The 11,218-nt window shown below is 34.4% G+C and overlaps 2 long non-coding RNA genes across 5 annotated transcripts; both read right to left on the reverse strand.

The window, feature by feature from the left end:
- Positions 1-3,676: 3,676 nt before the first annotated feature.
- Positions 3,677-11,181, reverse strand: LOC110779129 (uncharacterized). 4 transcript variants are annotated; one of them, XR_002531035.2, is made up of 7 exons: positions 10,955-11,172; positions 8,268-8,843; positions 6,513-6,992; positions 5,315-5,451; positions 5,141-5,218; positions 4,882-5,058; positions 3,677-4,273 (listed from the first exon to the last, which is right to left on the reverse strand). It is a non-coding gene; the product is annotated as an uncharacterized lncRNA (long non-coding RNA). The 4 variants fall into 4 exon arrangements; XR_002531036.2 differs by having other exon boundaries at positions 3,677-4,389; positions 5,315-6,992; positions 10,955-11,181; XR_008924465.1 differs by having other exon boundaries at positions 5,315-6,992; positions 8,268-8,802; positions 10,955-11,178.
- LOC110779128 (uncharacterized) lies at positions 9,836-10,673 on the reverse strand. Its single transcript, XR_008924466.1, has 3 exons — positions 10,647-10,673; positions 10,073-10,185; positions 9,836-9,976 (listed from the first exon to the last, which is right to left on the reverse strand). It is a non-coding gene; the product is annotated as an uncharacterized lncRNA (long non-coding RNA).
- Positions 11,182-11,218: the final 37 nt, after the last annotated feature.

The following is an 11,218-nucleotide window of genomic DNA, read 5'->3' on the forward strand; positions in this document are numbered from 1 at the left end:
CATAATTATGAGATTCGATTTCCATTTTTCACTAATAACATGGCCCCAATTTTGTCCTTACGGAAGTTTTTATCATGTGATCGATTCTTCGGCTTTTCGCCTTTGTTTCTGGTTTTAACTTTCTACCTCACCCGGTGTACTTAGTATTTAGAAAATGACTAATATAGTACTCGTGTGATGCACGATTTATAACCTAAATATAAATTTATATGAAATCTGGTATACAATTATCATTAAAATAGAGTTTATAGATATTCTCCAAATAAAAAATAATTAACGATGGATAAATTTGTTATTGCTCATTCGGTGTCTTAAGCAATTAAAACAAATAAGGGTACATAGATAAAATTATTTTCATTCTCATTCACCAGTATTTGTGTCTAACATCATGTTATCTCACCCGCCCTTCACTTCGATAGTAATACCCACTTAATACTCGCACAGTCATCCCGTCAACCTCATTACCCGATCACTTAACACCTATCTAGACCATTTCCTTTATTGAGTTAGAGATAACTTTGAGATGGAACAGAGCCTGCACACCCGCACCCGCCTATAATTCTCATCTTCATCCCCTCCATCTACGATTGGAACGATACCCACTCCTCCCGATCCCCCGTCTCGAGAGGTACAAAATAAAATTCACCCCCTCTTCATTACCTCCCTTCCCGTGTATCCACACCCACCCCTAGACTCGTTTTTTTTTTTTTTTGGTAAAAGAGTTTTGAATTTTAAAATCTATTATAGAGCATCTGAAAATTCTTTGTCTAATTAGTGTTACTGAGTAAATAAGCAAAACATTATACGTTAATAGTACATTTTTTTTATATATTCATAATCAATCAGATGAAATATTAACGACTTAGGCGGGTCCAATCTAAAATCCAAAATCACCCCTTCACCCGCGACAATTATATTTTTTAACCCCATCACCCAATAAACTTTCCTCCATCGCCACCCACTTGGGGCGGATGCACCGGGGGATCTCCCAAAACCTCGCCAACTGACACTCTGACATCACTATGTTCCATAAAAATCCAATTATTCTTTCAACTAAATTTTAAATATAGTGACATAAGTTTATTACAAACTATCAAAATTGATTGTATTAGCTATAATATTGAAAAAAATATTTAAAAGTGACATACATAATTAGGATTGTGTGAGTATTCTCAAATCCGATCAATTCAAACTCGCCCCATCACCAAGGTGGGTACATGTTATCCTTATACCCATCCACCAAAATCTCTTTTTGTTAGTCAACATTAGTCAATCATCTACGTTTAACTTTGTCCTCAGATCAATCTAAAATCCAAAGTCACCCCATCATCAAATGTGATTCACCATTTACATATATAAATTTTATTTTGCACGAAATATTAAAGTGATATTGAAATCATTCACATTAATATATAAAAAGTATTTTGTTATTGCAAACATATTACTACCTCCGTCCCTTAATACTCGACCTGTTTTGACTTTTTGCAATATTCACATAATTCACTTTGACCTCGTTTTATTTCTAGTATATGAAAACAAATGTTAGTATATAATATATTGTTGGCTTCATATTAATATATATTTTCAAAATATTAATATTCTTATAAATTTTATAACATGCAGTTAAAGAAATTGGTGGTCAAAGTTATGCATTGGCAAATGTGTCCGGTCAAAATAAGTCGAGTATTAAGGGACGGAGGGAGTAATAATAAGGAAACTTAATTATCTAGATCTTATGACTTTGGATATAGTTGATTACGATATATTAATCAAAATTTCAATCAACATGCTCTTAACATTTCAATAATATGAACGAATAAATTATTATCCGTGCTCCATATAAAAATATTACGATAATGAGAATGTGGCAAAGTTATTTTTGATATTTAAGATTAAGTATATGTTTCGTACGAAACAAAGTATATGGCTAGGGGCTCATTTTGTTAGTTAACAAAGGGCCTATAAAATGTTTGAGACGACCTTGCTAAATACATTAAATCAATAGTTAACTTTTGTTGTGAAATTCGTATTCATTATATGACACAAATTTTTAAAAAGTTGATAGTATTACAATAATATAATTGATAGTCCAAGTTAAACTATTATAAGATTTTCCATATCGGTTATCAAGAATTGTATGCGAAGATTTTTCATTAGATTACAAATAATAACCGATCAAAGGAACGTTTGAACATATTCGTACTCAATATATGACACAGTTTCTAAACGAAACTTGATAGTACTTACAAATTAGTCATCATTTATGTTATAAGAAAGGCAAATCAAAGAGAGACATTTGTCATCTCTACATCCATTTGCCTCTCTTTTAGTATAGTACAGAGTATATAGATTTAAAATTAAGAAATTTATTAACATGAGTAAATAAGTAATTCGTAGTATAATCGATTATTACCATAAGTAATTAGAGATTTTAGGTAAAATATATACAAAGTATATTAATTATTTTATCATAGGTTATTTACCAATATTATAAAAGAGGCAAAAAGAGTTGTATTTGTCATCTCCATATCAATTTGCCTCACTTTTAGTATAGTACTCCGTATACATACGTTTGTTAAAAATCGGCTAAAATATATGGAGTAAGTCAATTGATTAGCCTAAAATATTTAGAGGAGCTTTTTTAAGTTGAGAGGACTACGTAGTCGCTCATCATTTTTCTTGTTTACACCTTCTTCCATTTTTTTGGATAAATCAGTTTTATTTTCACGGTTATTAGTAAATAACTTCAACTATTAATATCTTAATTAAATTATCGATTAGTAAAAATTATTAAAAAGTAGTATCATGTAAGTATTTAGACAAATTCAACAAAATGCTACGGAGACATGACTATGTTTATCATAAAGTAGTAATAATCACCAAAAAACAGAAAAGGTATAGGTATGTGTGAATATAACAGCTAGTGTTAAAATTAAATAGCCGCATCTAAAAAATTTAGGAATTACGTAGTAAAGTAGTAGATAGATAGTACACAAGTTTTTCTCATGTTTAACGAAGTTATATAATATTTTTTAAAGTAGTCAAATATTACTATCGATGACGGTGATAAATATCAAATTTAGTGGCTAAATATATTACGTATAAAATAGTACAATCAATGACGGTTATAATTATCGCATTTAGTTGTTAAAATATTATAGAGTACTATTGTAATTTTTTATACACTCTTATTAATACTTGATTGATTTTCTAATTTATTTGTATTTGAATTATGTAAATACGAAATACAAATAAGTAGACTACTCTTAAATTTTTCTAAAAATCTTACTACGTACTCCGTATAATGGATTAATTTTTTTTTTATATAAAAATATAAACTTATATTGGTTATATTTGTTACCAAATATAGAAAAGATATATAATTTTAAAAAATATTCCTTATTTATAGAATGATTTTTTTTTAAAATTTTGAGGAAAAGAAAATCAAATATTTGTTTGAGGTAAAAGTTAACAATTAATTATAGAATCAATTATTTTATTTTATTTTATAATTTTTTGTAATACCTATAAGAGAGGCCAATCAATGAGTGACATTTGTCATCACCACATTGATTTCCTCTCTTTTAGTATAACTAGGATCGGACCGCGCGCGATGCCCATCGGTAAAAGGCTAAAAGCGATGCATTTTGGTCTCCTAATCAAAACACAATAAAAACGAAGAAAAGAAACACCAAGTATACTACTCCGTAAATATGATACAATTAAAAATATGTCCAACACAATTAAAAAAGTCTCAACTCTCAAGTCAAGTAAAAAATCAGAAACACTACATAAATAACAAGTTAAAAACAAGTTTGGTGATGCAGTAGGAGTACGAAGATGCAAAGAGTTCGAAGGTGAATATATCGAGCTTTATCAGATGCTCATTAACAAGCCTGTGGTGCCAGTTGGCCTGCTCTCACCACCCAAAGTAAAGAAAGAAGAAAACACAGATGAAACATGGATTGAAGACTTCAAATGGCTTGATCAACAGAGCCCTAGATCAGTTATCTATATAGGGTTTGGCAGTGAGTATAAACTCACTAAAGATGAAGTTTATGAGATTTCTTATGGCCTAGAGCTTGCGCAGTTGCCTTTCATATGGGCTTTACCGCCAGGCTTTGTGAATAGGACATCAGGAAAGGGGATCGTGTGCCTTAGGTGGGTGCCACAGCTCAACGTTTCCGCACTGAGACAAGCCATGGCGGGAGATGAAGCACAGAAGATTAAGGCTTGAGCTAGGCAGGCTGCATAAATCTTTGGCGATCATAAGCTGCAAGAGGAACTATATATCAACGGGTTTGTTGAATTTATGAGAACCGGATCAGGACGTCAATAAATTTACTGCAAGCAGGCCTATCTTTTCTTGTTGTTGATGTATGTATAAGGCTGCCAAATTAGTTTTTACGAATCCATGATGTAAAACAATAATATAAAAAATAAGCTTTATAACTCTTTACAGCAGCATTGCAAGCATGAGAAATACGAAGTAGCATATTGAATGGAGAAAATAGTTGCTCTAGAGTGTTTTATGCTTAAAGCCACAAGTCTTACTTCACGTTTCCATCAACCTTCAGATGAAAGAAGGCAGAAAATGGTTTCATGTGATATGACAAGTTATCAATAAACTAAATAAGCTAAATAAGGCAATTTCCTTTCCATTTTCCATGTATATAATTGTATATCAAATATTAGACCGGATAAATAATAAATAAGTTGAAAACAAGCTTGGTGTATCAGATAGCCACCCCAACTTTACACTAACCCATATGATAAAAACAATGTATACTCCCTAAAATAAGGAAGAAAACAGATGTCAAAAGAAAATCCAACTAAAAATCATGATGTAAAGCCAGCTAAATTCGACAAAAGAAACAATACCTGATCAGGCTGGGCAACATCGAAAAAGATAACATCAACCATGCCAACCAACATTCTGTGCTTTGCAGGATGCCTAGCATCTTCAGTGATCGGGATGACATTTGTTCTTTTCTTTGCCATGTTAACTAAATCTCTACCACTCCTGTGTGAAAATTCAACTGCATAAATGCATCCCTCCTGCAAAGAGAATATCGATCAAATCAACTCCACGATAAGAATTCATATTTCTCAGTTACTCCATAATACCCATGCAACTTACAGGGCCAACAAGATCAGAGACAAGAGAGACAATTGTTCCAGAAGCAGCACCAAGATACAAGACCTTGGCTCCAGGTTGCTGCAATTAAACAGAAAATGAGATCACACCAGTCAGGAATAACAAACACCCACATAAAAAAAAAGTGTGAACAGTACTCTTGCATTAAATACTTACAATCCAAATGTTATCAACACCACCAAGAATGTCAGCTGCCAACTTAGATCAGAAGGGATGCCATACCCTGAACTCAATCCATGTTCTATCTTCTTCTTGTATAATGCAAAAATACTATTTAAAAATCCAGAACCAATCTGTAATTCAATATCACAGTATAATCACATCTAAGAAGGTCACTCAGCGGATAATGTATGCATTGGCACTAAGTTCATACACGAAAACTTGTAGAAAAACCATCGAACCAAATAACCAAGCATACTATTTTATCCAGACTTTCTATTTCACCTACAACACTGATGACTGACCCACACAATAAAAAATCACAAAAACTAATACATTATTTGAGGCATTCTTGCAGTTCTGAACAGCCTTTCACCTAAATGGCTAAATCTATTCTCATATAAATTATATGCCCAAGAGTGTCATAAACAGTCAATGAAATCAACCAACTCCTAGTCAGCTATAAGCTTTGCAACAGCCCAACAAAAATGCGAGCAATCTAATAATGGAAACAGGGTAGCATATCTCATGAAACTACATCTATTATAGTTGAAGCTACACCTATTATAGCATATCTCATGAAACTACACCTATTACTTACAAGATCCGGTTTGTAGCACGTACTCAAGCTCATGACGCACATAAGCTCATGAAACTACACCTGTTATAGTTGACGGTTGTGAAGAGTAATCAACGTTTATTAATTAACGGACTGCTAAATTATGTTGCTTTACCCTATTCTTTTAACATATTATAGCTTTACCATATTCTTTTAACATTCCATGATTATGCAATAACCTAACCAATGAAACTATAAATACTAAGATGATACCCAAATAATCAAAATAGAATTCGTTATAACTATCAAGAAATCAATGCAACAATACATACTAAGATGATTAAAACATCCGATTGAGCCAAGATCAAACATACCTACATGATCAGGACATGTACCCTTGCGCATTTTCATGGACTATATGTCTTGTAAAATTATATACAAAGTAGGTTAATATTTACCTCACAGTTCACAAGAATTGGACCCATCTATTATCTGATTTACTGGACTGCACAATCTACAACTAATTCGGTTAACAGAACCATCAATACTCCTCTAGAAAAGGAAATGAGCCTGCAACAATTCTTAATGTGATATTTTTCAACTCCATAAGCCATCTTTTTACCAGACATTAAGTACCTGTTTATCTGCATTTCTCCAGCATCAGAGGCAACTGTAGGAAAGTTGCTTAACCATATAACCTCACATCCAGTTTCCGATCCAGCAACAGTACACTTAGACATTTCATAAGCTACATAATCTCCATCCGGTTGAACATAAGAAGGAATTAAAACTCGCAAAGCAACTCAAGAATTTTAGTAACAACTTCTGCAAATTGTCGTCCTGTCTCTTATCTTTGTAAGAAGTAGAAGACATGAACATTCAGCAATCAACTTTTTGTAACCAAATCTCAAGGCTTTCTGTAACCCATAGTTTAAGGCCTCTGCTTCGATGTATTCCTTACTGCGCCCAAACACCGCCTGCAGTGGCTCCCACATAACACCAAACACAGCCAACTCGCCATCCGAACCCCAAATACAGTATCCATAAGAAGTCAGGCCACCATATGTATTTAGCTTCCGCCAGAAAGGAGGTGGAATTCTCCAGCAGGACCTGGGCCTGTCAACCCACCAGACAGTGTCACAAACACAAAATCCATCAAAATTAAAATCCTTAAATTCTACTCCATTTTATATAAATCTGCAACAACTTTATTTAATAATATTACTGCATGTTTGCATTACATGTCAACAATGGCCCGGCATGAAAATACTCTATTCAAAATGCATTCTAGCTACTCAGCCCTACTCAGTCTAAAAGTCAGGCCATTCACCCCTAACTATAGTTATGCCTTCAGAGATTTTACGGCAAATCATCTCACGTAGCCACTTATTGATCTTAATCTGATTTTTATGCATCGAACTGAAACTTCTGATTTCTAATTAATTATACCAAATTTCAACACCTAGCAATTTTCTTTAATCTTCAGCAATACTTTACCGAATTTTCAATTTGTTTCTTGAGCAACTCATAGAAATTCCATATGAATCAAACTAATTAATCAACTATTTACATCACATAACATATTCTTTTAACATTCCATGATTATGCAATAACCTAACCACAGATAAGGTTATCATCTCCACCAACCACATTACCAAAAAATATTACAAGCCTAAATCAAAAATCCTAAATAGACAGTTGATAAAATAACCTAGAACTGTGGGAGGAGATATAAAAGACTCGTCTGGGATTGCTATTCAGCCTATTCTAATGAGATCATACTTTGTCAAGCTTGGTGACCACTCCTTAAACTTGTGTCGCCGCCTAAAATCAAACCAAACTAAGGGTAAAGGTTTTATGTGTCTTTGGATCATATGTACCTGCATCATGCCATCTACAATGCAAGAGTGTGTAATTTGATGCACTCATGTACTGCAAATCCAGAGGATTCTTGCACTGTTGTAGCATGACTAAATAAAAAATCCAATCATGATTAAATGGACATAGTACTTTGTATTATACATACTTTCAGGAACACAGCAATCAGTCAGCACCTTGCATTCTTGGACACCGACAGATATCAGGATAATGCACATTACAAGCAATATTAATATCCACCAAAAGTGCGCTTAATTTGCAGATTGCAGAAGGCTACCAATTTTACTCAACATATACATGGATATATGCAACGGTTTGAGAATCAATCAAATTTAAAATAAGTAAAAAAAGAATCGTCAAGTGCCCACATTCTAGTCAGACTACCAAATAGCTAACATGGATATCCGATATAAAATGCAGAGTTCAAGTAATCTGAAGAGAGAATAATGGTTCTTGATGATACATGAACACATAATATATGAAATCCAAGCTAAAAAAAAAAATCCACCTCACCTTGAATAGAATATGCTGTCAGGCCTTGCCGGAGAATCCAACAAATTATCAGGAATTTGGTCTCCCACTGTCAAACAATTCAAGCTTGATGCCATCATCTGAAAATATCATCCAAGAAATCCTACCCTTTCTACTTGATAGCCAAGGGATACAGCAATATCATATCAACGAACTTTAAAACTATTCTACTTTGTCCGTTCTGAAAGCTAAGCAAAGCACTGAAACTTAGCATACGACGCTGATATGAAGCAAGTCAAACAATCACCTTCCAAGCTAATATTGGAGATAAATGGTGCTTTAAAGTAATACAGAAACTTGAAGAGAAACATCTAGTGTTCAATAGACAAAAACTAAATCAATGCAATAGATGTTGGACCATCAGAGTAATCCGACTTGCAATCTTTCTTCATCAATGGTAAAGCAACAGATGAAATTCCCCAACACACTCAAATCAAACAAGAGAGCATCAATGGCCCTACATCTTCGTAGAAACTCGCCGCCCTTCCTTGCGACACCTCATCCGACCACCCAAGACCTACCGAAACTCTACCAATTTCAGCAACATACATCAAAATCCTAAATCAAAATCAAAATAAAGAACCTAAATCAAAATCCTAAAATAAAAAACCTAAATCAAAATCCTAAATCAAAAACCTAAAATAAAAAACCTAAATCATCTCACGTCATTTGTCCACATATGATTGACTATATACATACAACCATTGCATTATGAGAACAGGGCATCATGCATGGACAGAAAGTGTCACCAAGTGTCTGTAACCCAATAAGGCATACAATATAACAAAAACCAATTAATATTCAGATTCTCCCAAAAAAAAGCAACAGTTTGTTTCTCGGGATATAAGCCCTCAAAAGAAAACAACGTGTCTTTTGTAGTTACAAGGCAAAGTTTTCTGATATGCATAAAGAGCAAGATATTTTCATGTCCTAAATCGTAAACAGATTCAAGCAATTTGACTATGGTCATAATGGCTTCAATCAACCTCAGAACTTTCAGATAAGTGAGTCACTCATGCTCTAACACCAATGTCAGCACAGGACCTGGTAATCATGTATTCATGCAAACATTTTACTATACCAAACTTCCTTAATTATTTCAGATTTAATCCCAATCCACAAAACAGATTACTCTATTAGTGTTATTAAAAGCTGTATACCATAAGTTTAAGCTACACCCAGAATACATTCCACCAACCAGGATGAGCTGTTGTTCTAACGATGCCAAAAAAATCATGAAAAAAACTACACAGTAAACCATCTGGCAGCTGCAAATTTTGAAACTACTCAAGCAAGTGCTTCACTAATTGTAAATTTTGGAGGAAAATATACGAACCTCTGCACAGGAAACATCTTTATGGCTTGTGATGGAACATGTGGCCTGGGATATTTTGTGCAAATTCAAATCTCCACCTGTAACCACGCGATTCTCCCGAGAGCTTGCAGTAATATTATCCAAAACCCCTTTTCCCTTTGAAAAGAAGTTTGAGGTCTCGCCATCATGACAAACTTCACCAGACTGCATGTTCCGCTTGGATTTGAGGTCTAGCCGCTCAATCATTCGTGCAACACCAGCTATGCTAGAGGTCATCTCTCGCTGAACTCCTTTACTCAGCTCCTTAACAGAGCTATTGCGCGCAAGAAGCTTTTCCCTAAAACCTTGGGTACCTTTTGAAATTGAATCCTTGTATCTGCAAGCAAAAAGGAGCAAGAAAATACAACTCAAGACGGTTGGGAAAAATTTATCGCGGTTCAAAACAAAAATACATTGTAGCGCCAGGTCCTACATGTTTACCTGGCTGAGGCTGCTGAAAATTTGGATTTAATTGACTTTGAAAAGGCAAGCAGCTCTGATGAATTTGGTCTCTGAGTACAGTCGGGTGATTGGCTTAGAAAGGGTCTGAAATTTGGAAATTGGACTTAATAAGTGAGAAAGTAATCAGTTGAACGAATAAGAATGTTGGTCTAGTCTCAAACTCCCACAGAGAATTGAATTTATCCAAGAAATCCTACCCTTTCTACTTGATAGCTAAGGGATACAGCAATATCATATCAACGAACTTTAAAAAAACTATTCTACTTTGTCCGTTCTGAAAGCTAATCAAAGCACTGAAACTTAGCATACGACGCTGATATGAAGCAAGTCAAACAATCACCATCCAAGCTAATATTGGAGATAAATGGTGCTTTAAAGTAATACAGAAACTTGAAGAGAAACATCTAGGGTTCAATAGACAAAAACTAAATGATGTTGGACCATCAGAGTAATCCGACTTGCAATCTTTCTTCATCAATGGTAAAGCAACAGATGAAAATTCCCCAACACACTCAAATCAAACAAGAGAGCATCAATGGCCCTACATCTTCGTAGAAACTCGCCGCCCTTCCTTGCGACACCTCATCCGACCACCCAAGACCAACCGAAACTCTACCAATTTCAGCAACATACATCAAAATCCTAAATCAAAATCAAAATAAAGAACCTAAATCAAAATCCTAAAATAAAAAACCTAAATCAAAATCCTAAATCAAAATCCTAAATCAAAAACCTAAATCAAAATTAAAATTAAAAAACTCTACCAATTTCAGCAACATAAATCAATTTCAATTAGTAACATTTCGCAACATAAAATGAGCACGGAAAATCGAGAGAAGAGAGAATAACAAACCTCTACTCTTCGCTGCCCTACCCCGTCGGCCACCATTATTCGGTCTACAGAAGGAGAAGGAACGCTCATCAACGTCGGCAAGGAGGTGACGGAGACGGTGGTTGAGGTTGAGACGGCTTGGCTGGTGAGTTTTAGGAAAGGAGGTTGGGCGTCATTACTGAGGGAGAGGAGAATAGAAAGCAGCTGGCAAAGGTAAGAGGTTAAGAGCACCACCATTGGTAAGTCACTACCCTATTTACTCACAATCATACATGATCTTATCTC

This window comes from Spinacia oleracea, chromosome 6 (genome assembly GCF_020520425.1).
Source record: "Spinacia oleracea cultivar Varoflay chromosome 6, BTI_SOV_V1, whole genome shotgun sequence".
Lineage (NCBI taxonomy): Eukaryota > Viridiplantae > Streptophyta > Magnoliopsida > Caryophyllales > Amaranthaceae > Spinacia > Spinacia oleracea.